The sequence below is a fragment of the Protopterus annectens genome, chromosome 9.part0, assembly GCF_019279795.1.
Source record: "Protopterus annectens isolate FY-2018-M chromosome 9.part0, PAN1.0, whole genome shotgun sequence".
Taxonomy (NCBI): Eukaryota; Metazoa; Chordata; order Ceratodontiformes; family Protopteridae; genus Protopterus; species Protopterus annectens.
In genome coordinates, this window is record NC_056743.1 from 1,246,031,227 (window position 1) to 1,246,058,163 (window position 26,937).

General features: G+C 45.9%; 1 protein-coding gene across 1 annotated transcript in view; it reads left to right on the top strand.

Annotated features, from left to right (window-relative positions):
• LOC122810646 (lysine-specific demethylase 2A-like) overlaps nt 1-26,937 on the top strand; it is a 1,654,939-nt gene that overhangs the window by 560,165 nt on the left and 1,067,837 nt on the right. The gene's annotated exons all lie outside the window — the stretch shown is intronic.

Consider the following 26,937-nt stretch of genomic DNA (forward strand, 5'->3'; position numbering starts at 1 on the left):
AAAAGTTAATAATTGTATTTCTTGTGGGAAGCAAATACCTCCTAAGGATTTTCATTCTTACTGTATTCCTTGCCTAGGCCCTGACCACGACGTTGCTAGTTGTCGGTTTTGTGCTAGATTTAACCAAAGCACTATTAAACGTTGGTATGATTTTGCATTTCATTACTTTGGCGGACGATTCAATTATATAATGCCGTCGGAACAGCCGACTACCGGAGTTTATAAAAAGTGCAAGGAAAAAGAAAAAGACAGGCATCCGAGGTCCAAAACTGACGACGAGGCTTCCGCTAGGCCTGTCGCCGGTTCTCAGTGAGGCACTTTCGCAGCCCCTGACGCCCACTACCTCAGAGCCACAGGCCGCTTCCGACTCCCACGTGGAGCCGACTAAGCCGCTGGATACTCAAGGTATTGGACACTCAGAAACTATTCCCTCAGATGGGTCCGGAGCTGCTGAGCAGGCATCGGCTTCTGAGAGTGTTTTCAGGCCTACACAGTTGTATGTAAAGCCAACATTTCGCTTCAAAGGCAAAGACTAAAGCAGCCCTAAAGACAAAGAAACAAGTACAGCATTCTCCTGGGCAGGCCTCCATGCCTAAAAAACAGATGCTTAAAAGGGCCGAAGACCTAATTACTTTGATTAGGGGTTCCCATCCTCCTCCTGATAAGAGGCCTAGGCAAGAGATAGAATATGAATCTTCAGAACAGGTTTCCATTTCCTCTGATTCCTCTTCTGAACAAGAATATTCCCTTCCTCCCTATGAGGATTCTGATGTTGAAGAATCTATCCCTTCAGCCTCTTCTCCTGAGGATTATTCTTTTGGGGAGACCCTGCATACTATGAGGGAGGATTTCCGTTGGGAGAGCCAGGATTACTCAGAATGCAAGAAAAGGCTCAGAGACTTCCTTTTATTACCTCAGCGCAGGCCCCTTGCTATTCCTCCTGTTTTAGACACTGTAGATGATGTATTTTTAGAGTTTGGTCTATCTCCTGACTCTTTACCACCAGCTCCTGTTAAGCCAGACAGATACTACAGGGTTCTGGATTCACATAAATTTCTTTACAAAAACCCTGCTGCTGACCCAGAAACTATTTCTCAGGATCCCAAGGGGGTCAAGGCTTCCACTGCAAAAAACCCTATCCCCTCTGATAGGGATTCAAGGGCCCTGGACAGATGGGGAAAAATAATTTATACTTCTGCTACCTTGGCTGTAAGAGCTTTAAATTGTCAGTTTCATATGCTTAAAAATCGGCAATATCTTAGGTCACTGCTTAAACAGAAAATGTTGACAAATTCAGAATGTGCAGAAAACAAAGAAATGCAAGATTTATTGCATGCAGCTAAACAAGTGGGAAAACATATTTTGTAATGTGGTTTTGATTCTCTAGAAGCCTCCTGCAGGTCCGCAGTTACAGGTTCTGTCATTAGGAGGCATGCTTTGTTAAAAGAACAGAATCTGCCTGATCATGTTAAAGCAAAACTATTAGATGCTCCATTAGAACATGATACTTTTGTTTGGTGTTAAAGCAGAAGTGTTGAAGAAAATGGAGGACAAAGCTAAATCTATGCAAATAGTGAAATATTTCTTACAGGTACAGCCTCCCAGATTTAGCAGAAACTGGCCTACAAAGAATTGCTCCTTTCCAGTGTCAGACAGGCCACAAAGAGGCAGATACAGACACCCCAGAGGCAGATCACAGCCCCAGGGCTCATACAGACCTAAACAAATGGGGTGCTTCTACCTCCAAAAGCGGAGAGGAAAATTCACAGCCATACAGGAAACAGTCTCAATGACTTTCCCCTGCCAGCACCAAGCACTTATCTTCTGGCAGCTCCTTTGGGGGGAAAACTTGCACTTTTTTCACAAAATTGGCACATGATCACCCAGGACAAATGGGTCTTAAATATCGTATCTCAAGGCTACAGGTTCCACTTTCACACCCTGCCAAGGCCAAATGGTATGCCAGGCTGCCACACAATCAGTGGGCAAAGGCGCAAAAACAAGTTTCATCCCTCATGGACATGAGAGCTATTCAGCAATTACCATAGCAATAGCAGGGACTAGGATTTTACTCAAGGTTATTCTTGGTACCCAGAAAGGACAAAGCCTGGAGACCAATTCTGGACCTGTCTATCCTAAACACATTCCTGGATATTCCAAAATTCAAAATGTTAACTCTGCAGCAGCTTCTGCCCATGTTGGGTAAGAAGGCTTGGCTTGTGACTTTAGACCTAAAAGAGGCATACCTGCATGTCCCAATCAGACAATCATGCAGAATATACCTCAGATTTATAGCTGGCTCAATGCACTACCAATTCTCTGCACTGCCCTTTGGCTTATCTACTGCGCTCAGGGTCTTCACAAAATGCCTGGCACCAGTGATTGCATTTTGCAGGCAAAGATGAATACAAATATATCCTTACTTGGATGACTGCCTTATTCAAGCAGAGAACAAGGACACTCTACTACAGCATCTGGTGTGTGTAAAAAGGTTACTAACAGGTCTAGGGTACACAGTAAACGAAAATAAATCAAAACTCGTACCCTCTCAAGAGATAATATTCCTGGGTGCAAGCTTAAATACAACTTCCCAGATGGCTTATCTCACGCCAGACAAACACACAACTGACTACTTATTTCAAAATGTTGGCAACAAAGACCCAGTTATCTGCAAGAAAAATTCTGCAGGCTTTGGGCTTAATGGCATCCTGCATTCTGCTAATTCTATATGCAAGACTGCATATGAGGAAACTTCAATGGTATCCAGAAAGTGTTTGGACTCAACATTGCCACAGACTGGAAACAATAATTACCCTCATTCCCTGCCTGCAACAGGAGTTTCGATGGTGGGCAAAAGCCTGTCACCTCAACACGGGACAGTCATTCACCTTACCCACAGCCAGGCAGACATTGACAACAGATGCATCAGATTATGCCTGGGGGCCCATATGGCAGGAAGATGTATTCAGGGCACAAGGTCATCAAGTCAAATGCATCTACATATCAATCAAAAAGAGATGCTAGCTGTTCAGAATGCCCTGACAGCCTTCAAAGATCTACTTCATCCAGGACAACTACTGATAAAGACGGGCAATGCTACAGTTATTTGGTACATACACCGCTCTCCTTTCCTTCACTGACTGCATCAATAAAAACCGTAATAACAATACTTTATCATCAGCTCTATTTTTAGACCTCTCCAAAGCTTTTGATATGGTTAATCATCCCCTACTCATAAAAATACTGAAATCTCTGTCTTTAGAACCCAAGTCTATTCAATGGTTTACTTCCTACCTCAATAACAGAAGACAGGCAGTCCTCTGGGATAACAAACTCTCTTCTCTCTTACCGATCTCTCTTGGTGTCCCCCAAGGCTCTATTCTTGGCCCGCTTCTTTTCTCCCTTTTCATAAATGACCTTCAGGTAGCTATACCCCAGGCCACATGCATACAATATGCTGATGATTCCACACTTATTTGTTCTGCTAAAACAATCTCTGAACTACAAACAACTACACAAAATGTATTTAACACTGTAGAGTCTTGGTTCTTAAAACGATGCCTGCTTTTGAATGCTAAAAAAAACAAACTCCTCCTATTTAAGCCCGCTATTAAGTCCCCCCCTTTAGAATTTTCTATTTCCTCCAGTAATGGTACCCTTATATCACCTGATTCTACCACCAAGCTGCTAGGTGTCACGATAGATAACTGCCTTACCTTTGATAATCACATTAATAATACTATTAAAACTGTAAACAGAAAGCTGGGCTCCTTATACAGAATCAGAATGTTCTTAACTCCTACAGCCAAAGCTACACTTGCCCACTCTCATCTGACCTCCACTCTTCTCTATGCATCACCCATTTATACTAACCTAAAGAAAAATAATCTATCTAAACTGTCTAACACTTATAATAGTATAGCTAGATTTGTTACCGGAAATCAATTTAGAACTCATCACTGTCTAAACCTACAACAACTTCACTGGCTTGAACTTGAAAACTCTTTGCTTCTTTCCCAACTTACATTTGTCCATAGGATTTTCTACCATCCCAATAATACTCCAATACTATCCAACCTCTTTACTCCTTATATCAACCTCAATTCACTTCACTCCTCAGATAAACTTCTAGTATCCTTAACTAAAACTAATAACTGTGCTGGTGCCTCCCTTTTTTCCAACACCATTGGTAAGTACTGGAATCATCTTCCTACTGAACTTACTTCCATTCCATCCCTGGCTCTCTCTAAGCAAAAACTCAAATTATACCTTAAAAACACTGGTTATGCTCTTGCTTTAACCCTGATTAAACTTGATCTACCTCCTTTCATTCCCACTCCCTTCCCCTGGTAGCCTACCACCTTTCTCAATGCTTTTTTACCATGACACTACCTTCACTACAAAGGATGTCCTGCCTTCTCTACTCTTTTCTAGTAGATAATAGAATTTTAAGTTTGAATGTCTTTTCTTTGTTTGCCTGCCAATTATCTTTTCTTCAAATTGCTTAATTTAACTTTGAATCATGTACACATTATGTATTAAACTCGTAGAGTGTAGTATTGTAAACTTATTTATCTCTTCATATTATTCTTTTCTGTATTATGTAACTATTTGTCTCTATGTGGAGCTTTTCTCCCCGGGCCTCTGCTGAAAATGGAAATATATCCAGTTAGACTAGCCCGGTTAACAAATGTAAAATAAAAAAAAATAATAAAATAAATAAGCAGGGGAGCACGCATTCCTACCCCCTCTGCAGACTAGCCATGAACTTGTGGGACACAGCATTGACTTACCAAGTACATCTGCAAGCACAATTCCTGCCAGGAAGGATAAATACTCTGGCAGACGAGCTAAGCATAAACCTAATGGATCCCAACGAGTAGAAATTGGATCCACAAGTCTTCAGCATGATAACAAAGAACTGGGGATGCCCGGACATAGACCTATTTGCCTCCCCTCACAACTGCCAACTACAGAGATTCTGCACAAGGACGTATCACAAGCAAGCATGGAAAGTGGATGCTCTATCTTTCAGCTGGAAAAACCTAGCAGTCTATGCCTTTCCTCCTCTGCCTCTCCTCCCCCCCAAGGTGTACTCCTCAAGGTCAGACAAGAGAAGCCAAAAATGATTCTGATTGCCCCAGACTGGCCCCGCCAGCACTGGTACCCAATCCTTAAGAGCTTGTCTCAGTGCCCAGCTTGGACATTACCTCAAATTCCTCACTTATTGACCCAACAAGACAGATACTGCACAGCCAACTCAGAACCTTAAACCTGGCAGCATGGCGGATAATGTAGCCATTCAAGACGCACCTCTCTCTCTAAAGCAGTGATGGATGTTATTTTGGAGGCCAGGAGGCCTAGCACCAGAAAATCTTATGCAGAAAAATGGAAGAGATTCTGTGCTTGGAACCAGACACAAGGTATTGACACGATTGTTCCAAATATTCCTCAGATTTTGCAATACTTAACTGAGATGCTGGATAAAGGCCTTTCCTTTTCATCAATTAAAATTCATGCCTCTGCCATTTCAGCTCATTACAATACAGAACCACCTATTTTTTTCTCATCCATTACTAAGGCAGTACCTCAGAGGGGCCAAAAACATAACACCTCCAAGGAGAGCACCAATACCTGCATGGGACCTCCAACTATTTCTTGGAAAAACTCACACTGCCTCCTTTTGAGCCAGCCTCTGCAGCTGATATAAAATTCTTATCCTGGAAAACAGCTCTGCTCCTAGCAATAACCTCCGCTAGACAAGTCTCAGCTTTACAGGCACTCATGGCTCTGGAACCTTTTATCATTTTCCATCCTGACAGGGTTTCTCTGAGGACAAACCCTACATTTATGCCTAAGGTAGTGTCCAGTGTGGCCCTTAACCAAACAATTCATTTGCCTATCTTTTACATAAACCCACAGAATAAGGGTGAGAGACTTCTGCATTCTTTGGACATTCACAGGCAGCTACGCTTCTACTTGGACAGAACCAAAGCTTTCAGAAAGACTGAACAACTTCTAGTGGCATATGCTGCAGGATCACAAGGAAAGCCTATCTCAAAACAGACTGTTTCAAAGTGGATAGGCCACTGCATTCATTTCTGCTATTCACACCATGGCAAATCAGTGCCTAAGGGCATTAGGCCACATTCAACCAGAGCAGCAGCCACTTCAACAGCCTTCCTCAGAGGAGTACCAACCAAAGACATCTTAGAGGCTGCAACTTGGAGTTCAGTGCATACTTTTACAAAGCACTATCACATGTTCATCGTGTTTCACTGTTGCAGTCCATTACACTTGGGTTATCCTGCTGGCAGGCTACCCGCAGTCGGCCTGAATTCCAAAGTCCTGGTCCGGCATCGGTTGCTGTCGCCTCTTCCCTGACGTCAGTGCACCAAGAGTATAAAAGATGCAGCCGACGCCATTTTCTTAAGTCTTTCTTGCCGCGCGGTGCCCGAAGCAAAAGCAGGTCACAAGTGCCGGTCGGCCGACTCCTGAGATTTTCGAAATCAAATTTCAGATCCGAAGTCTTCAATAAAGCTAAGTACCCCGTTGGGGAATCTTGTTTCTTGCTCCAGACCGATGTCAGAAAAAGTTAACAATTGTATTTCTTGTGGGAAGCAAATACCTCATAAGGATTTTCACTCTTACTGCAGTTCTGCAGGGCCTGATAGCCTCTCCTAATCCTATTTATCACCAGCCTCCCAACCTTAGCTTTGGGATTCAACCCAATTGTAATGACTGCAACAGGGAAACACGATGAACATAGTACAGTTGTGTACCTACCATAAATGTAGATGTTCGAGTGTATTCACTGTTGCCGTCCAGGTTACCCTCCCACCATCCCCCTTTTCCTTGCTGGGACTTATCTGTACTTCTCTGTTCTATACAACCTATGTGGTGTATTTGCTTGTAGATGAAGGAAAAGTTGTTTTTTCCTGTATGCATGCTTATTGGCATAATTTAGCTTACCATTTTAGGGGCACCTGACATCTGGGGCAAGAAAAACTGAAGAAAATGGTGTCGGCTGCATCTTTTATACCCCTGGCGCACTGACGTCTGGGAGGAGGCGACAGCAACCAACGCCGCACCTAGACTTTGGAACTCGGGCTTACTGCGGGTAGTCTGCCAGCAGGATAACCCAGTTGTAATGACTGCAACAGTGAATACACTCTAACATCTACATTTATGGTAGGTACACAACTGTACTTTATTTTTCACTCTAATGAATGAGAAGCTTTAGACCTTGCATGATCCAGTCCATCCAGTTCACAACTAGGACTGGCTGCTTGTAAGCACTAGTCATCTATGTTACCTTTAAACTTTCCTTGGCTATAAATTCTCCCCCTACTCCAATAATGCTCTACTCTTCTGTTTTTCTTCTGGTGTCATTAATTGTGAACAAATATGTTTGAGAAGCAGCCTTGGGCTGCTTAGTCATTTTTCCTAGTGTTTAGTTCGCAGTTTGCTAAATTTTTCATTTCCATCATCACAGCCATTTGAGTCATTGAGTGTTTCAGGTCAGATCTGTCAAACATTTTTGACTGTAATTAGACAGTACTGCCCTGTACTATGTGTGGAGTAAATAATTAAATTAAGCACTGGGGTCTTGGGTTCTAGGTACTAGAAGCCATGGTGGTCTAGATGCTATGACGTGCATTTTATAGCAATTTTCCAACCTTTTGTTTCAGTTATGACCCGAGCAAGTCATGACTAAGTAACTAAATTTACTCTCTGTATCTTTTTTTTTTTTTTTTTTTTCCCTTTCAAGGAAGTAGATCATGTCCAAGGCTTCATGTTCAAACCTGGCAGTGTAGTATTTTCCAGTAAACTGAAAAGGCAAATGCTTGCAAAGATACTTAAGTCATGTCTTGGAATAGTGCCCACCTCCCTAACCCCTTAAAAAGATAGTTGCCTTCTTTTCTACATCTCTGGTACTTTTGTTAGGTTGGGATAAAGTGAAAGAATAATTGGCCACAGTTGTGTATTTTAAATTTCGCCAGTCATACATAGACACAGCATGCCCTCTCACCTCTTCCCCAAAAAGATAGCCACATTCTGTGTACCCTTTAATTTTGGACTAGGATCAAAATGTAAGAGCAAATGGCCACAGTAATGTGTTTCATCTTGTTGATTTCAGACCAACAAACGGCATGTCTTCTTTCTCCTACCCCCAAAATACTGCTATCTGTAAAAATGTTTTTGATTTTCTAGGCCAAGGCAGAAAGCCTTCATGTTAATTGGTGTGCCACAGGTCTTGCTGAAGGGGCAGGGCCTCCACAGTAGCAGGTTTTCTTTACTACTACTTCTTCTTTCGGCTACTCCTGTTAGGGGTCGCCACAGCGGATCATTTGTTTCCATTTCTTCCTGTCCTCTGCATCTTGCTGTGTCACACCAACCACCTGCATGTCCTCTCTCACCACATCCATAAACCTTATCTTAGGCCTTCCTCTTTTCCTGTTACATGTCAGCTTCATCCTTAGCATCTTTTTCCCAGTATACTCTGCATCCTTCCTCAGCACATGTCCAAATCAACATAATCTTGCCTCTCTGGCTTTGTCTCCAAACCTTCCAACTTGGGATGACCCTCTAATATACTTATTCCTACTCCTGTCCACCCTTGTCACACCCAGTGCAAATCTTAACATCTTTAACTCTGCCACGTCCAGCTCTGACTCCTGCCTTTTTGTCAATGCCACTGTCTCCAACCCATATCACATAGCTGGTCTCACTACCCTCTTGCAGACCTTCCCTTTCACTCTTAGTGGTACTCGTCTGTCACAAATCACTCTTGACACACTTCTCCACCCACTCCATCCTGCCTTTGCTCTCTTCTTCACCTCTCTTCCACACACACCATTACTCTGAACTGTTGATCCCAAGTATTTTAAACTCATCCACCTTCACCACCTCTACTCCCTGCATCCTCACCATTCCTCTATCCTCCTGTCATTCACAGACACATATTCTGTCTTAGTCCTGCTGACCTTCATTCCTCTTCTCTGTAGAACATATCTCCACCTGTTCCCTACTCCCACTACAGATCACAATGTCATCTGCAAACATCATAGTCCACGGGGACTCCTGTCTGATCTTGTCTGTCAACCTGTCCATCATCATTGCAAATAAGAAAGGGCTCAGAGCTGATCCTTGATGTAATCCCACCTCCACCTTAAATGCATCCGTCACTCCCACCGCAGACCTCACCACTGTCACACTACCCTCACACATACCCTGTACCACTCTTACATACTTCTCTGACACTCACAGCTTCCTCATACAGTACCACAGCTCCACTCTAGGCACCCTGTCATATTCTTTCTCTAAGTCCACAAAGACACAATGCAACTCCTTTTGACCTCTGTACTTCTCCATCAACACACTCAGAGCAAACACTGCATCTGTAGTGCTCTTTCCTGGCATGAAACCATACTGCTGATCACTAATCATCACCTCCCTTCTTAACCTAGCTTCCACTACTCTTTCCCATAACTTCATGCTGTGACTGATCAGTTTAATCCCTCTGTAGTTACTACAGCTCTGCACATCACCTTTATTCTTAAAAATCAGTACCAAAACACTTTCTCCATTCCTCAGGCATCCTCTCACTTTCCAAGATTTCATTAAGCAATCTAGTTAACTCCACTGCCATTTCGCCTAAACACCTTCATGCTTCCACAGGTATGTCATCTGGACCAACAGCCTTTCCATTCTTCATCCTTTTCATAGCTATCCTTGCTTCCTTCTTGCTAATCCACTGAACTTCATGATTCACTATCCGCACATCATCCAACCTTCTCTCCCTCTCAGTCTCTTCATTCATCAGCCCCTCAAAGTACTCTCTCCGTCTGCTCAACACACTCTCCTCGCTTGTGAGTTCGTTTCCCTCATTATCCTTTATCACCCTTACCTGCTAGACATCTTTACTAGCTCGGTCCCTCTGTCTAGCCAATCGGTACAGGTCCTTTTCTCCCTCCCTAGTGTTCAACCTTTCATACAACTCTTTATACGCCTTATCCTTGGCCTTCGCCACCTCTTTGCCATGCACCTCATCTCCTTACTCTTGTCTACTTTCTTCATCTCTCTGACAATCCCACTTCTTCTTCGCCAACCTTTTTGTCTTTATACTCTCCTGTACTTCTTCATTCCACCACCAGGTCTCCTTGTCCTCCTTCCTCTTTCCAGATGTCACACCAAGCACCCTTCTAGCCATCTCCCTTACTAGCTCTGCTGTAGTTACCCAGCTGTTCGGTAACTCTTCACTGCCACCCAGTGCCTGTCTTAACTCTTCCCTGAACTCCACCTCACAGTTGCCCTTTTTCAATTTCCACCATTTGATCCTTGGTGCTGCCCTCACACTCCTCCTCCTCTTCACAATCACCAATGTCATCCTACAAACTACCATCCTATGCTGCCTAACTACACTTTCCCCACCACCACTTTACAGTCTCCAATCTCCTTCAGACTGGCCCTTCTACATGAGATATAATCCACCTGTGTGCATCTTCCTCCACTCTTGTATGTCACCCTATGCTCCTCCCTCTTGTTAAATACGTATTCACCACAGCCATGTCCATCCTTTTCGCAAAATCCACTACTATATGACCTTCTGCATTCCTTTGCTTTAACACCATACCTACCCATCACGTACTCATCCCCTCTGTTCCCTTCACCAACATACCCATTGAAATCTGCTCCAATCACCAGTCTCTCACCCTTGGATACAGTCCATCACCACTTCATCCAACTCGCTTCAAATTTTTCTTTCTCGTCCATCGCACACCCAACTTGTGGAGCATATGCACTAACAACATTTATCATTGCACAATCAATTTCCAGCTTCACAAACATCACTCTGTCCGACACTCTCTTCACCTCCAAAACACTCTTAGCATACTGTTCCTTTGGGATAAACCCCTACACCATTTCTCCTCCCAGCCACACCATGATAAAACAATTTGAACCCGCCTCCGATACACCTAGCCTTGCTCCCCTTCCATCTGGTCTGTTGCACACATAATATACCAACCTTCCTGTTGTCCATCATATCAGCTAGCTCTCTCCCTATACCAGTCATACTGCCAACGTTCAAAGTTCAGACCCTCACTATCACAGTCCTAGCCTTTACCTGCCTTCAGGCATGCCTTTTCCCTTTTCTCCTCCTTCGGCCAACCGTAGCCCAATTTCCACCAGCACCCTGTTAGCCAACAGTACTGGTGGCGGTCGTTGATCATCGTGTTACACTGCTGCAGTCATTACACTAGGGTTATCCTGCCGTCAGGCGGTTCCCCAGTTGGCCTGAATTCCAAAGTCTTGGTCCGGCGTCTGTTGCTAATGCCTCCTCCCTGACGTCGGTGCGACAGGGGTGTATAAGATGCAGCCGATGCCATTTTCTTCAGTCTTTCTTGCCGCGCGGTGCCAGAAGCAAAAGCAGTTCGCAAGTGTCGGTCGGCCGTCTCCTGAGATTTTCATTCCGAATCCAGAACCGAAGTCTTCTACAAAGCTAAGTACCCCGTTGGGGAAACTTTTTCTTGCCTCAGACCGATGTCAGTAAAAGTTAATAACTGTATTTCTTGTGGGAAGCAAATACCTCATAAGGATTTCCATTCCTATTGTATCCCATGCCTAGGGCCCAGACCACGGCGTCACTGGTTGTCGGTTTTGTGCTAGGTTTAACAAGCGCACTATTAAATGTCAGTTTGGTTTTGCCTGACATTATTTTGGTAGAAAATTCAATTATACCATGCTGTCGGAACTTCCGACGAATGGAATACACAAAAAGCGCAAAGACACTGATAGACATCTGAGGCCCAGAACTGACGACGAAGCCTCTTCTAGGCCAGTTGCCGGTTCTCCGGTTTTCAGAGAGGCGCCTTCGCAGCCCATGATGACCGCTTCAGTAGAACGACAGGCCACCTCTGACTCCCATATGGAGATGGCTGGGCCTTCGGACACACAAGTTATTCAGCCTACCGAGACTAACCTTTTCAGAGGGATCCGGAGTAGCTGAGCAACTCACAGCTTCAGAGGTTGTCGTCTAAGCCCCCTTTAAAATCAAAGAAACAAATACAGCATTCTCCAGGACAGGCCTCCATGCCTAATAAACAAATGCTCAAAATGGCCGAAGACCTAATCACTCTGATCAGGGCGTCCCATCCCCCTCCTGATAAAAGGCCTAGACAGGATGCAGACTATGACTCATCCGACCAGGTGTCCATCTCTTCTGATTCATCCTCAGACCTAGGATACTCTTTACCCCCTTATGAGGATTCTGATGCTGAGGAATCGGTTCCATCAGCCTCACCGCCTGAGGACTACTCCTTTGGGGAAACCCTACATACCATGAGGGAGCATTTCCACTGGGAAGGCCAGGATTATTCAGAATCCAAGAAGAGGCTCAGAGACTTCCTTTTATTACCTCAACACAGACCCCTTGCTATTCCGCCAGTGTTAGATATTGTGGATGATGTGTATACTGAATCCAGCTTAAATCCTGATTCCTTACCTCCAGCCCCTGTTAAACCTGACAGATACTACAGAGTCCCTGACTCACATACATTTCTGTATAAAAGCCCTGTAGCTGACCCTGAAACTATTTCTCAGGGACCCAAAGGAGTTAAGGCCTCATTAGCCAAGAATCCAGTTCCCTCTGACAGAGATTCCAGAGCATTAGACAGATGGGGAAAGAAAGTATATATGTCTGCAACTTTAGCAATGAGAGCCTTAAATTGCCAGTTTCACATGCTAAAATATCAGCAATTTTTACTGCCTCATTTAAAACAAAAAATGCTTCCAGAATTGGTTCCTCCTAATTTTAAAGAAATGCAGGATTTATTGCATGCAACTGAACAAGTGGGAAAGCATACTTTGCAATGTGGTTTTGATTCTGTAGAGGCCTCCTGCAGAGCAGCAATTACAGGCTCTGTCATTAGAAGACATGCTTGGTTAAAAGAACATACGTTACCAGATCATGTTAAAGCAAAATTATTGGATGCACCTTTGCAGCAGGATGTGTTGTTTGGAGTTAAGGCAGAAGAGGTATTAAAGAAAATGGAGGATAAGGCAAAATCTGGTGAAGGATTTCTTACAGGTTCAGCCTCCTAGATTTAGCAGAAACTGGCCAACTAAGAATTGGTCCTTTCCAATTACAGACAGACCTCAAAGGGGAAGATACAGACATCCAAGAGGTAGAGGTCAAACACAAGGTCCTTACAGGCCTCAACAATGGGTTGCATCAGGCCAGAAAGAAGGGGAAGACAGGCCCCAACCATATAAAAAGCAGCTCCAATGACTTCCCACTACAGCTGCCAAACAAATCCCTCTTGGCAGCCCCCTTGGGAGGAAAAATGGCACTCTTCTACCACAATTGGCAAATGATCACCAAAGACAAATGGGTTCTCAACATTGTATTTCAAGGTTACATGTTCGACTTTCACACTCTGCCGAGGTTAAAAGGAATGCCAAATCTGCCACCAAATCAATGGGCAGAGGCTCAAAAACAAATTACAGCACTTGTGGATATGAGAGCTATTCAAAAGGTACCATCACAGGAGCAAGGACAAGGATTTTATTCAAGACCCTTTCTGGTACCCAGAAAGGACAAAGCCTGGAGGCCCATTCTGGATCTTTCATCTCTAAACACTTACCTGGATGTTCCGAAATTCAAAATGTTGACACTACAGCAGCTTCTTCCCATGCTGGGCAAGAAAGCGTGGCTCGTGACTTTGGACCTCAAGGAGGCATACCTGCATGTCCCTGTCAGACAAAACTGCAGAAGATACCTCCGATTCATAGCTGGTTCAATGCACTACCAATTCTCTGCACTGCCCTTTGGCTTATCTACTCCATCGAGGGTCTTCACAAAGTGCCTGGCACCAGTAATTGCATTTTGCAGACAGAAAGGAATTCAAATTTATCCATACCTGGATGACTGCCTGATTCAAGCAGAGAGCAAGAACATTCTTCTAAAGCATCTGGCATTTGTAAAAAAGTTAAGTTGCCTGGGGTACGCAGTAAACGAAAAGAAATCAAAACTAGTGCCCTCACAAGAGATTATATTCCCGGGTGCCAGCTTGAACACAACGGCCCAGATAGCTTATCTCACGCCAGAAAAGCAAGGACAACTGACTCGATACTTTCAATTGATGGTAACAAAGACCCAACTCCCTGCAAGAAAAATTCTGCAGGCCTTGGGTTACATGGCATCCTGCATACTACTAATTTCCATATGCCAGACTGCATATGAGGAAACTACAATGGTACCTAAAGAATGTATGGTCTCAACACTGTCAAAGTTTGGAAACAGTTCTACCACTAATCCCTTGCCTTCAACAGGAGTTTCAATGGTGGGCTCAAGCTTGTCATCTCAACAAGGGACAGCCTTTTACACAACCCACAGCCAGGCAAACACTGACAACAGATGCATTGGATTATGCCTTTGGAGCACACATGGCAGGCAAATGAATTCAGGGCACATGGCCCGCAGAACAAAGGCATCTTCACATCAATCAAAAAGAGATGCTAGCTGTATAAAATGCCCTTATAGCTGTCAAGGACCTCCCTTATAGCTGTCAAGGACCTGCTGCATCCAGGACAACTACTGCTACAGACAGACAACACCACAGTTATGTGGTACATAAACAAGCAAGGGGGCACTCACTCCTACCCCCTATGCAGACAAGCCATGACCTTGTGGAACACAGCTATAAACCTTCAAGTTCATCTGCAAGCACAATTCCTGCCAGGAGAGAAAAACACACTGGCAGACGACTTAAGCAGAACCATCATGGATCCCCACGAATGGGAATTGAATCCACAAATATTCAGAATGATAACACAGAAATGGTGGAGCCCGGACATAGATCTGTTTGCATCCCCAGTAAACTGCCAGCTAGAAAAATTCTGCACAAGGAGTTACCATCCACAAGCATGGAAAGTGGATGCCCTCTCATTCAGCTGGGAGAACCTACAAGTACACGCTTTCCCACCACTAAATCTCCTGCCAAGGGTACTCATAAAAGGCAGGCAAGAAGAGCCAAACATAATCCTGGTTGCACCAGACTGGCCACGCCAGCACTGGTACCTAATCTGAAGGAGCTTAGCACAAGAACCACCCTGGATTTTGCCTCAAATCCCACATCTGCTGACTCAGCACAACAGTCAAATACTACACAGCCAGCTAAAGACCCTAAACCTAGCTGCATGGAAGATTCCTTAGTCAAGCAAGCAATGCCTCTCTCCAAATCTGTTATGGATGTCATTCTGGAGGCCAGAAGGCCTAGTACCAAGAAAGCCTATTCGGATAAATGGAAGAGATTCTGTGCCGGGAACCAAGCTCACAGCCTTGACCCTTTGTCCCAAACATTCCTCATACTACAATAAACTGAGATGCTGGACAAAGGCCTCTCCTTCTCATCCATCAAGATCCATGCCTCTGCCATCTCTGCTCATTACAACACGGATACACCAATTTTCTCTAATCCTCTGTTAAAACAGTACCTCAGAGGGGCTAAAAACATAAGACCGCCCCATAGAGCACCTACTCCAACTTGGGACCTCAGCTTTGTTTTGGAAAAAACTAACTTTACCTCCTTTTGAGCCAGCTAACGCAGCAGAATTAAAATATATCTCTTGGAAAACTGCTCTGCTCCTGGCAATAACATCAGCACGAAGAGTTCAGAATTACAGGCACTAATGGCAGTGGAACCTTTCCTCATTTTCCACCAGGACAGGGTGTCTTTAAGAACTAACCCTACGTTTATGCCAAAGGTGGTATCCAGTGTGGCTCTAAACCAAACTAGTCACCTGCCATCTTTTTATCCTAAACCACAGAATAAAGGGGAGAGACTACTGCACTCCTTGGACATTCACAGGCAGTTACGCTTCTACTTGGACAAAACCAAAGCTTTCAGAAAATCTGAGCAATTATTGGTAGCATATGCTGCAGGAGCACAGGGAAAAGCCATTTCAAAACAGACTATTTCAAAATGGATAGGACATTGTATACGTTTCTGCTACACATACCATGGAAAACCTGTACCTAGCAGAATTAGATCTCACTCCACCAGGGCAACAGCCACTTCAACTGCCTACCTCAGGGGAGTACCTACCAAGGATATTTTGGAAGCAGCAACTTGGAGTTCTGCACATACCTTCACCAAGCATTACCATCTGCCTCTGTACTCTAAATCCAGAGCTGGCTTCGCCACTGCAGTGCTGCAGGGCCTTATAGCCACCCCTAATGCCTTATAGAACCAGCCACCCTACCTCAGCTTTGGGATTCTACCCAAGCGTAATGACTGCAATAGTGTAACACGATGAACATAGTACAGTTTTGTACCTACCATAAATGTAGATGTTAGAGTGTATACACTGCTGCAGTCTAGGTTACCCTCCCACCTTCCCCTCTTACTGGCTGGTACGTACCTATGTATTCTACCCTTTACTCCCTATGGGGAGTATTTGCTGGTAGTTGTAAGTTGTTTTTTGCTTTTCTTATGTATGTTTTATGAGCAGTTGGAATTGCCTACCTATTTAGAGGCACCTGACATCTGGGGCAAGAAAAACTGAAGAAAATGGCGTCGGCTGCATCTTGTACATCCCAGTCACACTGACGTCAGGGAGGAGGCGACCACAACCGACACCGGACCAAGACTTTGGAACTCAGGCCGACTGGGGAACCGCCTGATGGCAGGATAACCCTAGTGTAATGACTGCAGCAGTGTATACACTCGAACATCTACATTTATGGTAGGTACAAAACTGTACTTTAAACTGGGCCTTGACTGATCTGGTATGTATATCTGTACTGTTGTCTGCATGTATGATTTAGCAAACTTTTATGCCGGATGGCCTTCCTGACACACCCCTCCCCATTTATCTGGGCTTGGGACCAGCACAAAGAAATACACTGGCTTGTGCATCCCCAGTGGCTGGGTTAGCAGTTTTTCTTTTCTAAAAATTAAAAACAAAAACCTTCCTCAGCTGAATGGTACCCTAGGCAGCCACCTAGTATGGTTAAAGGACTGATCTGAAGTAGCTACTTCATTTGATCTGCAACCTGTGGGTGTCTGATCCGACCTCGGATCCGGTCCGGCAGCTTTCCAAGCTCCAAGATCCGAGCTCCTAGCTCCTCCCCCCTACCCATAATCCCCTAGTTCCAACCGCATTACCTCAGATCGTTTTTTGCCGCGGCTATAGAAACTTCCTTGTGAAGAGCTCCTGGCTGGGTGAGATCATTGCTGGTTTTTAAACCAATTTTTCTCTCAAAGTTTTCGTGTGTGTGTGTTAGTTTCCCTTTTCTGCTTCTTCTGCTAGTTTTTTGGGTCACTTTTGTTAAATTTATAACTAATTTATCTTCACTCCCCTCCCCCTCCTAGTGTTTGGGTGTGTGTGTGAAAGATGTCAGAAGGGCCTAAGGCCATTTTCTCTAAATGTACTGAGTGTGGCCACAAGCTTTCTCCAGCTGATGGCCACACTCAGTGTGTTTTGTGCCTGAGGGCAGCCCATTTGTCACAGGCCTGCCAAATCTGTGCGACCTTTAACCCCCGGGCACTCCAGGATAGGAAGAACAAGCTGATCCTGGCGGGAAAGCTCCCCCAGGAGTCGGCTTCTTCTTCCACTCCCGTTCGGGCTCCAGCTGCTTCAGCAGCTTCGGCGCCATCTATCCCCTTAGCTCTACCCGGGACTCAACCTCCCTCATCGGGTTTGAGCTCTGGGGAAACTAGTGCCTCTTCCCTCAGAGAGAAGAGGCACAAGGATAAGGATGGACATAAGTCCCATAAAAGGCGGGCCGAATCTTATCCTTCGGCTCCGCCAGCAAAACTGTTAAAATCTCCCTCGAGGCTCTCCGGATCCGGAGGAGGAGGATAGATCTCCCTCGAGATCTTCGAGGTGGCCCTCCCGGCCTGCCTCTACTACTTCGAGGTCGACCCGAAGCATCTCCGAAGTGGATATGGATCGGATGATGTGTCTGTTCTTACAGACCCAAATGCAGATGGGGATGCTCTTGCCTCCCCCCCCCCTCTGGGGGGGGGGGGGAGTGCAACCCCCATATTTGCCCCGATCACTCCTTCTCAGACCCGTTTTCGGGTCTGAGTCATCGGATCCAGGCCCTTTCGGACCCGGGGAACTGTCGGCGCCGACAGCGGTTGTCTCTTCGACGCCGTCTATACCTTCGAGCTTGTCGAACCCGAGCTCTCTGGGCCGAGGGCTGAGCGTCGGATCCGAGGGAGTTGCTGTGTCTTCGGCGCTGTTGGCGTCGGAGCACACCTCTGCCTCGGCGCCGACTGCATCGGCTCCGACCCCGATCCTTTCCTCGGATCCGAGGAGATTGCTCTCAGAGGCTGGTGAGAGTGGCTCTACTTCGGCTTTTGAGGTAGTGGAGAGGGTAATGTCGAGGTGCTCCAGATCCCTGACCCGGGCTTCGGATCCACCCATACCCCCACTGTATGAGGGTCTGTCTTCCATCATCTGTCCATCTGGACAGCCTGCCCAAGCCCTCCAGCTTTTTGCCGTGGAGGAACAACCCGTGGACGAGCCCTCTTCGGACAGTCCCACCGAGGAGGTCCCTCGAAAACATCTGTGCAAAAGGAGGCACCTGGACTCCCCCGAGTCCATTACCACAGACACGGACTTAGATGATATGGAGGGTTCCCCAAGGTCACCCCCTGAAGATTTCTCCTTTGGGGACATCATGGAAATGTTGCGTATTTGAGGGGGATGGTCAGCCCAAAAGCCTTCCCTTGATGAGTCCGTGTTCCTGGAGGCCTTTGAGGCAGGCCCATCTACCTCCTGGGTGTCCCCTCCGGCCGACCCCCTGGTGGACTTAATTACCAGCAGGGCTTGGACGGAGCCCGACACCGTGGAGCCAGTTCCAAGGCACCCCGATAAAGTCCTCAGCCCACCCACAGATAGACAGTCTTGGGCCAAAGGAACCCCCGTTGATGCTGTGTTGGCGGCGGCGGCTACCAAGAAAGAACTTGCACAGGAGAGTTCTTCAGTTCACCCGCCGGATAAGGAATCTCGAGCGCTTGACCGGATTGGGAAGCGGATGTTTGCTTCAGCGACCTTTTCCATAAGGGCGCTGAACTATATGGCACATACCATTAGGCTACAGTGAGACTTGATTAAGGAATACGCTGCAGCCCCCCCAGAGTCCATGTCGGTCCCAGAAAAAAAGGTTTTTGAGACTCGAATGACCACTCTAAAATCCATCTCAAATACTTCTATGCAGCTTCTCTCCCATGCAACGGAGGGAGTCGCTAGAGCTAGCGGAGCCGGGGTCATCTTGCGACGTCTCTCCTGGCTCCGTCTGTGCGACTTCACGGACCCCTTCAAGGCGTCCTTCGCGAACGCCCCTTTTAACGGTTCTGCCCTGTTTGGCAAAACTGTTTGCGACACGCTGGTCCAAAGTGAAAAGGACGGGAAGACGCTGTCTGCCGTCGGAGTCCGCTTCTCTAATCCCCAAAGATCCTTCTCCAGGAATCAGAGTGGACAAAAGAAGCTGTGGTTCCATAAGTCTCAGCAATCCCATCCTGCTGCGGACCACTCGTCCTCCAGAGGCAGAGGAGGACAAGGTGGACGCCGGCCCTGACGCAGAGGGGGGCCGCGTAATTTCGGGTCTAGAGAACCTTTCTCGGACAGACCCGCGCATCAGCCCTGAGGGCTTGCCCGACTGTCCCTCTCTGGAGGCAGTCGGGGGGCGATTGTCAGAGCACCTGTCAAACTGGGAGTCCCTTACAACAGATCGATGGGTGCTCCGGATCATATCCAGAGGTTACTCCATTCCATTCATAAACCTTCCCCCCAAATCCAGACGCCTCCCCGATGTCCCACTCGATCAGAGGGAGGCAGCGGTTTTGGAAATTTCAAAGCTGCTAAGAAAAAGAGCCATCCAGCCCGTCCCCCCAGACCAGTCCGGCTTGGGTTATTACTCCAGGTTCTTTTTGGTGCCAAAGAAAACGGGGGACCTCAGACCCATCTTAGACCTTTCCGCCCTGAACCTGTTCATACCCAAGGAAAAGTTCCGGATGGTCACTCTCCAATCTATTCTCCCCCTACTGCGGGAGAATGACTGGATGTGCTCGCTAGACCTCAAGGATGCGTATTACCACATATTAATGGACAAACGATCCAGGAGGTTTCTCCGCTTCCGGCTCGGAGCCAGTCATTATCAATTCAGGGTTCTTCCATTCAGCCTCACCTCAGCCCCCAGAGTGTTCACCAAGGTCATGGCAGTGGTTGCTGCCCACCTGAGACTCCAGGGCATTCAGGTCTTCCCTTACCTAGACGACTGGCTCCTCACCGCGACCAACAAGCATCAGTTCTGTGTGGCGAGAGATTATGCTCAGTCTCTGGCCCACAACTTAGGCATCTCAGTAAACGAGCAGAAATCCTGCCTGTGCCCCACTCAAGCCCTAGAATTCATAGGGGCCAGGTTAGATACACAAATCTCCAAAGTTGTTCTAACGTCAGTCAGGCTGAACAGCTTGTCAATCCAGGTGTTAGCCCTTCTCCGGAGCCCTGCTGCTCCAGCGGAGTTAGTCCTGAGGGCACTGGGGTCTATGTCAGCAGCGATCTGTCTCTCTCTTCATGCTCATCTGCGAATGCGCATATTACAATGGACCCTTCAAGTCCAATGGTCCCTGTCGATCCACCCATTATGCATGCCAATCCCCCTGAGCAGGGTGTGCAGGGCCTCCCTTCTGTGGTGGTTACAGGCGCAGGAACTCAAAGAAGGGAGACCCTTTGTAATTCTTCTGGCCAAAGCCATGTTGACCACGGACGCTTCTTGCCTCAGGTGGGGGGGGGGGCATTGTTCAGGCAGATCCGTTCAAGGCACGTGGACTCCCCTAGAGACCGCATTACATATCAATGTCCTAGAGATGAGGGCGGTGCTTTTAGCGTTGCAAGCTCTCCACGACCTTCTTCCCATTGGGACTATTGCAATCCAGACGGACAACATGTCAGTAGTCTGGTATATAAACAAACAAGGAGGGACCAGATCTTATCCCCTGTGTCGAGAAGCCATGAGAGTGTGTGAATGGGCTATTTCCACCAACTGCTTTCTGATAGCAACGCTCATTCCGGGGCAGTCCAACATATTAGCGGACAAGCTAAGTCGAGTGTTCCTCACTCCATACGAGTGGTCTCTGAGTCCATCTGTTGCGAAGCAGATCTTCCACAAATGGGGTCAGCCTCGCTGCGACCTTTTCGCTTCTCCTTTAAACACAAAATGCAGCGAGTACTTCGCGATAGTTCCCCCCAGAGGGGAGACCCCCAGAGACGCTCTAGTCCATGCTTGGCCTCCTGGACTCCTTTATGCTTATCCCTCCCTCCCACTTATGATGAAATTCATTCAGAAAGCCTGTCTGTTGGGAAGCAGAGTTATCCTCATAGCCCCATTCTTGCCTCAACAGATCTGGTTCCCCTTTCTGCGGTCTCACTGTGTGGCTCCCCCATGGATTCTGGATCCCAGTCCAGATCTAATCTCGCACCCAGCGAGATGCCATACCCCAGACCTGGTCAATCTCAAACTTGCTGCTTGGTTGATCCAGTTCCATTAATGCGAGTATCTCATCCCCCGTTAAGGCCATTCTGGTGGCGGCTCCTAAACCATCTACCAGGAAACTTTACAACAGTAAATGGAAACGTTTTTCCATCTGGGCCAAAGATAAAGAATTGGACCCCTTTACTGTCCCTATTCCGACTATTCTGGACTTCCTCTCCCTGCTTTTTAGACAGGGAGCAAGTGCCTCCACAGTCAAGGTGCAGTTGGCGGCCATCTCCCATTTTCATGTGGGGGACGGCATAGGCTCCTTAGCATCTACTAAGTTGTGCAAAACCTTCTTAAGAGGCATTTTTCTTTTGAAACCACCTGTCAAGACTGTGGTTCCCCCGTGGGATCTCACTGTGGTCTTGCAAGCCTTAACAAGACCACCTTTTGAGCCGGCGGCCTCGGTTAAGTTAAAGTTCTTGTCTTGGAAAACTGCTTTCTTAGTGGCTATTACTTCGGCCAAGAGAGTTTCAGAATTACAAGCTCTGTGTATTAAACCTCCGTACCTTATTTTTCACAAAGATAGAGTGTCCCTCAGGACTAACCCGTCTTTCTTGCCTAAGGTGGCTATAGAATCAAACATTAATCAATCAATAAATCTTCTTGTATTTTTCCCAAATTTTCACAACAAAGGAGAATATACGTTGCACAAATTGGATGTACACAGACAACTGCGTTTTTACTTGCACAGGACTAGAGAGTTTCGCAAGTCGGACCAGTTGTTTGTTTCTTATGCAAAATCAGCCATGGGCAAGGCAATTGCTAAAGTGACTGTAGCAAATTGGATCTGTCAGTGCATTATGCTGGGATACACTTCATCTGGGAAGCCAGCTCCAGTGGGCGTCCATGCTCATTCCACAAGATCTGTTGCTACCTCAACAGCCTTTTGGTCTAGGGTTCCAGTAGACTATATTTGTTCAGCAGCTACCTGGAGCTCATCTCATACCTTCGTTTCTCATTACAAACTGGATATCATTTCCAGAAGTAGGGCTTCTTTTGGCTCCGCGGTGCTTCGGAATATCCTTCCGTAAGGACCACCCAGGGTCTATAGGTTAGCTGGGGACTCTGTCCCACAGTTTGCAGATCAAATGAAGTAGCTACTTCAGATATAAAAGTTATGTACTCACCATAACGTTCCATCTGAGTAGATACTTCATTTGTCTGCAACTGACCCCCCCTGCCATCCCCCGAACCTCGGGAAAAGTCTCTGATCATTTGGAGTTGGTTTCTGTCTCGAGTTGGTGAGGCAAAAAAAAAAAAAAAAAAAAACTATCTGAGGTAATGTGGTTGGTACTAGGGGATTATGGGTAGGGGGGAGGAGCTAGGAGCTCGGAGCTTGGAAAGCTGCCGGACCGGATCCGAGGTTGGATCCCGACACCCACAGGTATTTATAGTTGATTGAAAGGATGAGTAAACCAGTGAAACATTCTGGTTTAAAAAAAATGTAGGCAAAAAAATCCAGTCTCAAGAGAGGCACAGACATCCTGTCTGAACACACTTTCAGTATTCCTGACATATAGGTTGTCATTGTTGACATCTGGCCAGGGTACGAAAGTTTTACCTTCCTGAGGTCGTACGTCTGATGCATGACCTTAATTCATAAATGTAGGGGTATATAGACAGATGCACGAGCATTGATCCCCAGAATATCTTGCCTCCAGCCTCAGTGCAGGTCATTCATCCATTGAACTGATAACCATTTGGTTGCTGGTACTGTTGCTTCACTTGATCAATTTATGCCGGTGGGGAAACTTCCATTTTGCTTATGCTAATGTTGTTCAAATTTGTTAGATATCCGGTAGGAGGGCTAAGTGTGAGTGCAGTAGGCAGATTCTTACAAAGTACTTGCATATCAAGTATCTGTTCTACCTAGGCTCAGAATATGATCACATGTCTTGCTGCATTTGTCAACTGTTCATTCCCAGAATCCTTAGATCAAGGCTTTCCTCTTTCAACACCTTTCTAGAGAGACAGTGTCTTAAACACTTGGCCCAGACCAAAATAGCAGAATCTGCATCCCTGGGCATCACTCTTTTGTCTAAGAAGCAGCTTAAGAGGCCCAGAACAGCTCCACAGTCCAGTGTTCCAGATTCTGACATACCCATTAAGATTACAGAAATCATGGTATGCCAGATTATCTCTCTGCTGCCCGCTGCTGAGACCCTGTCAGAGGCCAGTATGGCTCCTTAGGCTTTGCAAACTGCAGATACATCCAGTGAATCATGACTCATTTCCTAAAGCCATGACAGCATCCCTCAAATATTGCTTAGGGAAGAGATTCCAGGCACATTAATAGAGGTTAGATAGGGTTCTAAACCTCTGTCTCTCGTTTAGGTGGATGTCATATCCAAGAAGGAGAAACAAAAGGCTAGGTATGTGGCCTATCTCTCAGCAGCTGGATTAAAGGAGGAATAGATTTCTCACAGGGATTGTTCAAAGTTATGGCCTTGAAACCTCCCTCCTTTGGGTCTCACCAACTGCAGGCTACTCCTCAAAAACTGGCCTTGGTAATCCTCTTCTTAAGAACAAGATGACTATGATTCTGACCATTCTCTAAATTATTTTTTTTCAGCTGCATTCTCCTAGTCAAATCTCTTTGGATGAAAAGGACACTGCCCCTGGATTCCCCTTTTTAGTAAGCTTTCTTTGGGAAGACTATCTAGAACATGATTAAACATTTTGAATGGCAATCCACTCAGATCTCTGATGTTCAGAATTATTACAGCCTCTTGGAAATGGGTATTCCTACCCCATCTGTAGTCCCTCCTATCTGAAGCTTTCTAGTCCACCTCTTGAGCACCTGACTCTCAACCACCAGCTCCTAAAAGACCAGGCAGATTTTATAAGGTGACTGATGACCTGAAATACTTGTACGGGAATCCTGTGGCAGACATCTGTAGTATCTCTTGCTTTCAGATAAGCTCCCTAAGCTTTTACCCAGTGCTAATGCCATAACTATACACATATAGTATGGCTATGGATAGATGGAGAAAGAAATACACCTCTTTTACCCTTACTTTTAGAGAAATTGGCTACCAAACTCATATGACTAAATACTTAAATCTAATGTCTTTTTCATTCTTCCTCAGTGAGTGGTCATGGATCCGGTCCTCAGATCTGACTTGGTCACATACTTCAGACTTTGGATCCAACTTTCGAGCTCCTCCCTGTACCCATAATGCTGTAGTCCATCCTCTATACCTCAGATTTCATTTGCTGCTGTCACGCTGAGCTGTAGGGTCTGTCTTTTGCAGCGTTTTGTCTAATTTTTCAACTTTTTTGTAAGTTAAACATCTTTATCTAAAATTTCCTTCTTTTACTATAACCCTCCCTCTTAGTTTTCGCTTTTCTTTCTGCGTCAGGAAAGTCTATACTGTATTTTTTTAGTATTTATGTAACTTTGCATAGCTGGTGATTTTATTTCTTTCTCTGTCTCCTACCCTTTTAACAGGGTGATTCTTAATTACCATTGCAGTATTTTTTTCTGTTAGCTTTTTTTTCTCCCTCTTCATTTGCTTGTACTGTCATGGCTGACAAGCTGACAGGTTTTTAAAAAATGCATTTCTTGTGGGCAGAAAATCCTTAACTTGGATGCCCACAAGGAGTGCGTGTATTGTATAGGAACTGCTCATCTTAACAAAAACTTCTCAATGTGTGCAGCTTTCAATGCAAGAGCTTTAGTTGACAGATGCAGTAAACTTGCCTTCAAAGGTTTACTTCCTCCTTCAACTGCATCTTCTTCAGGGGCTGAAACCCCCAGTATGACCACTAAAATTCGTTTGAAATGTACAAAGCGTCACTGCTGACGTCCTCCAGGACTACTTCGGAACAGTCTCCTAAAGTTTCAGAAGTATTGTATCCAACTTCTTCAGACCTGAAATTATGCACTCCAAATCCAACGATCTATGGATCCTAAACTGTCAGATCAGATTATCATTTCAGCCAGCCCTATAACTTGGGTTACTTAGATCCCAAGCCCTCTGATCTGAAACCTAGTACATCATATACTCCCAGAGCTTGTTCCCCTGAGTTTGTTTTGGATCCAGTCTCCCCTAGGCTCCATTCCCCTTTTATGCAAACTCTCAAGAAACACTCTAGGCCCAATTCAGCCACATCATCCACCAGATGCTCCAGAGGTCTATCCGAAACTGAAGTGGATAGGATGATGTGAAAGTTTCACAGAGCTCAGATCCAGATGGGGGTCATCTTGGCTCTGTCCCCATTGGATCCTTGAGTCTTTCTGCCACTACTTACAAAGTGTTATCTTCTCTGATCTGTCCTTCAGTTTTGGAGCCCCGGGATCCGACATCTCAGTTCTGGAGTCTGATCCGAAGAGAACTATTTCCTTGACTCCAAAGACATCCCTGAACAGTTCTGCGCCTATTCCTTCAAATTGTAATGAGTCCAGGAGCAGGAGCTGAAGCTTCAGCATTGAATATGTGGGACCAGGATCTACTGCAATGTTATTGGATCAGTCTCTGCCCCTTAGAGCCTCGACGCTGTACATCTCGCATCCAGTTCCCTCCTGCAGGCACAGATTTGGTCAGAGTTGTGATCTACCCATGCTGGAACACTCAGCTCTGGTGCAGGTGGCCACAGTTTCTCTGGGTCTGTCTTCCTTTGAGGTTGTGGAAAGGGCTTTTTCCTCATTATAGAGGTCAAGTCTCTCTTCCTTTCGATTCTTCTATTATTGCCTCCTCTAATCCAAGCTCAGAGTCCATCAGACTTATTCCACAGGGACAGCCAATTCCACCTGTCTTCCAGTCGATTCTCATGGAGGGAACTCCCTGTCTTTTCGGACATCTCCCCCAAACAGCCCCCAGAGGAGGTCCATTGGAAGAGAATGTGCAAGAGGATGCACACAGATTCCCCCCACTGGAATCTGTCATTGAAGATGCTGATTTCAAGGAAAAAGAAAGGTCCCCCAGATCACCCACCTGATGATGACTCCTTTGGAGACTTATTAGAGATCCTTAAGCAAAAAGGTGTTTGGCCTTCTGATAATCATCCTCCAGAAAAGTCAGTATTTCTGGAGGCTTTTGGTTCAGGCCCATCTGTGTTTTGGATGACCACCCCCCCCGGCAGATGAGCTTATTAATCTAGTCCCCCCCCCCCAAAAAAAAGATAAACCCCGCTGCAGCAAAGGAGTCCCCATAGATGCAGTAGTGGTGGACGCAACCACTAAAAAAGAACTAGCAGAACAGAGCTGTTCTGTCCATTCGCCAAACAGAGTCTTAAGTCACTGGACAGATTCAAAAAGCAAGTGTCTGCCTCTGTGACCTTCACTTTGAGGTCCCTTAACTATCTGGCACACTTTACAAGGCTACAGAGAGATTTGACCAAAGAATTGGCATATTCTCTGAGTCCATGTCTGCAGAGGA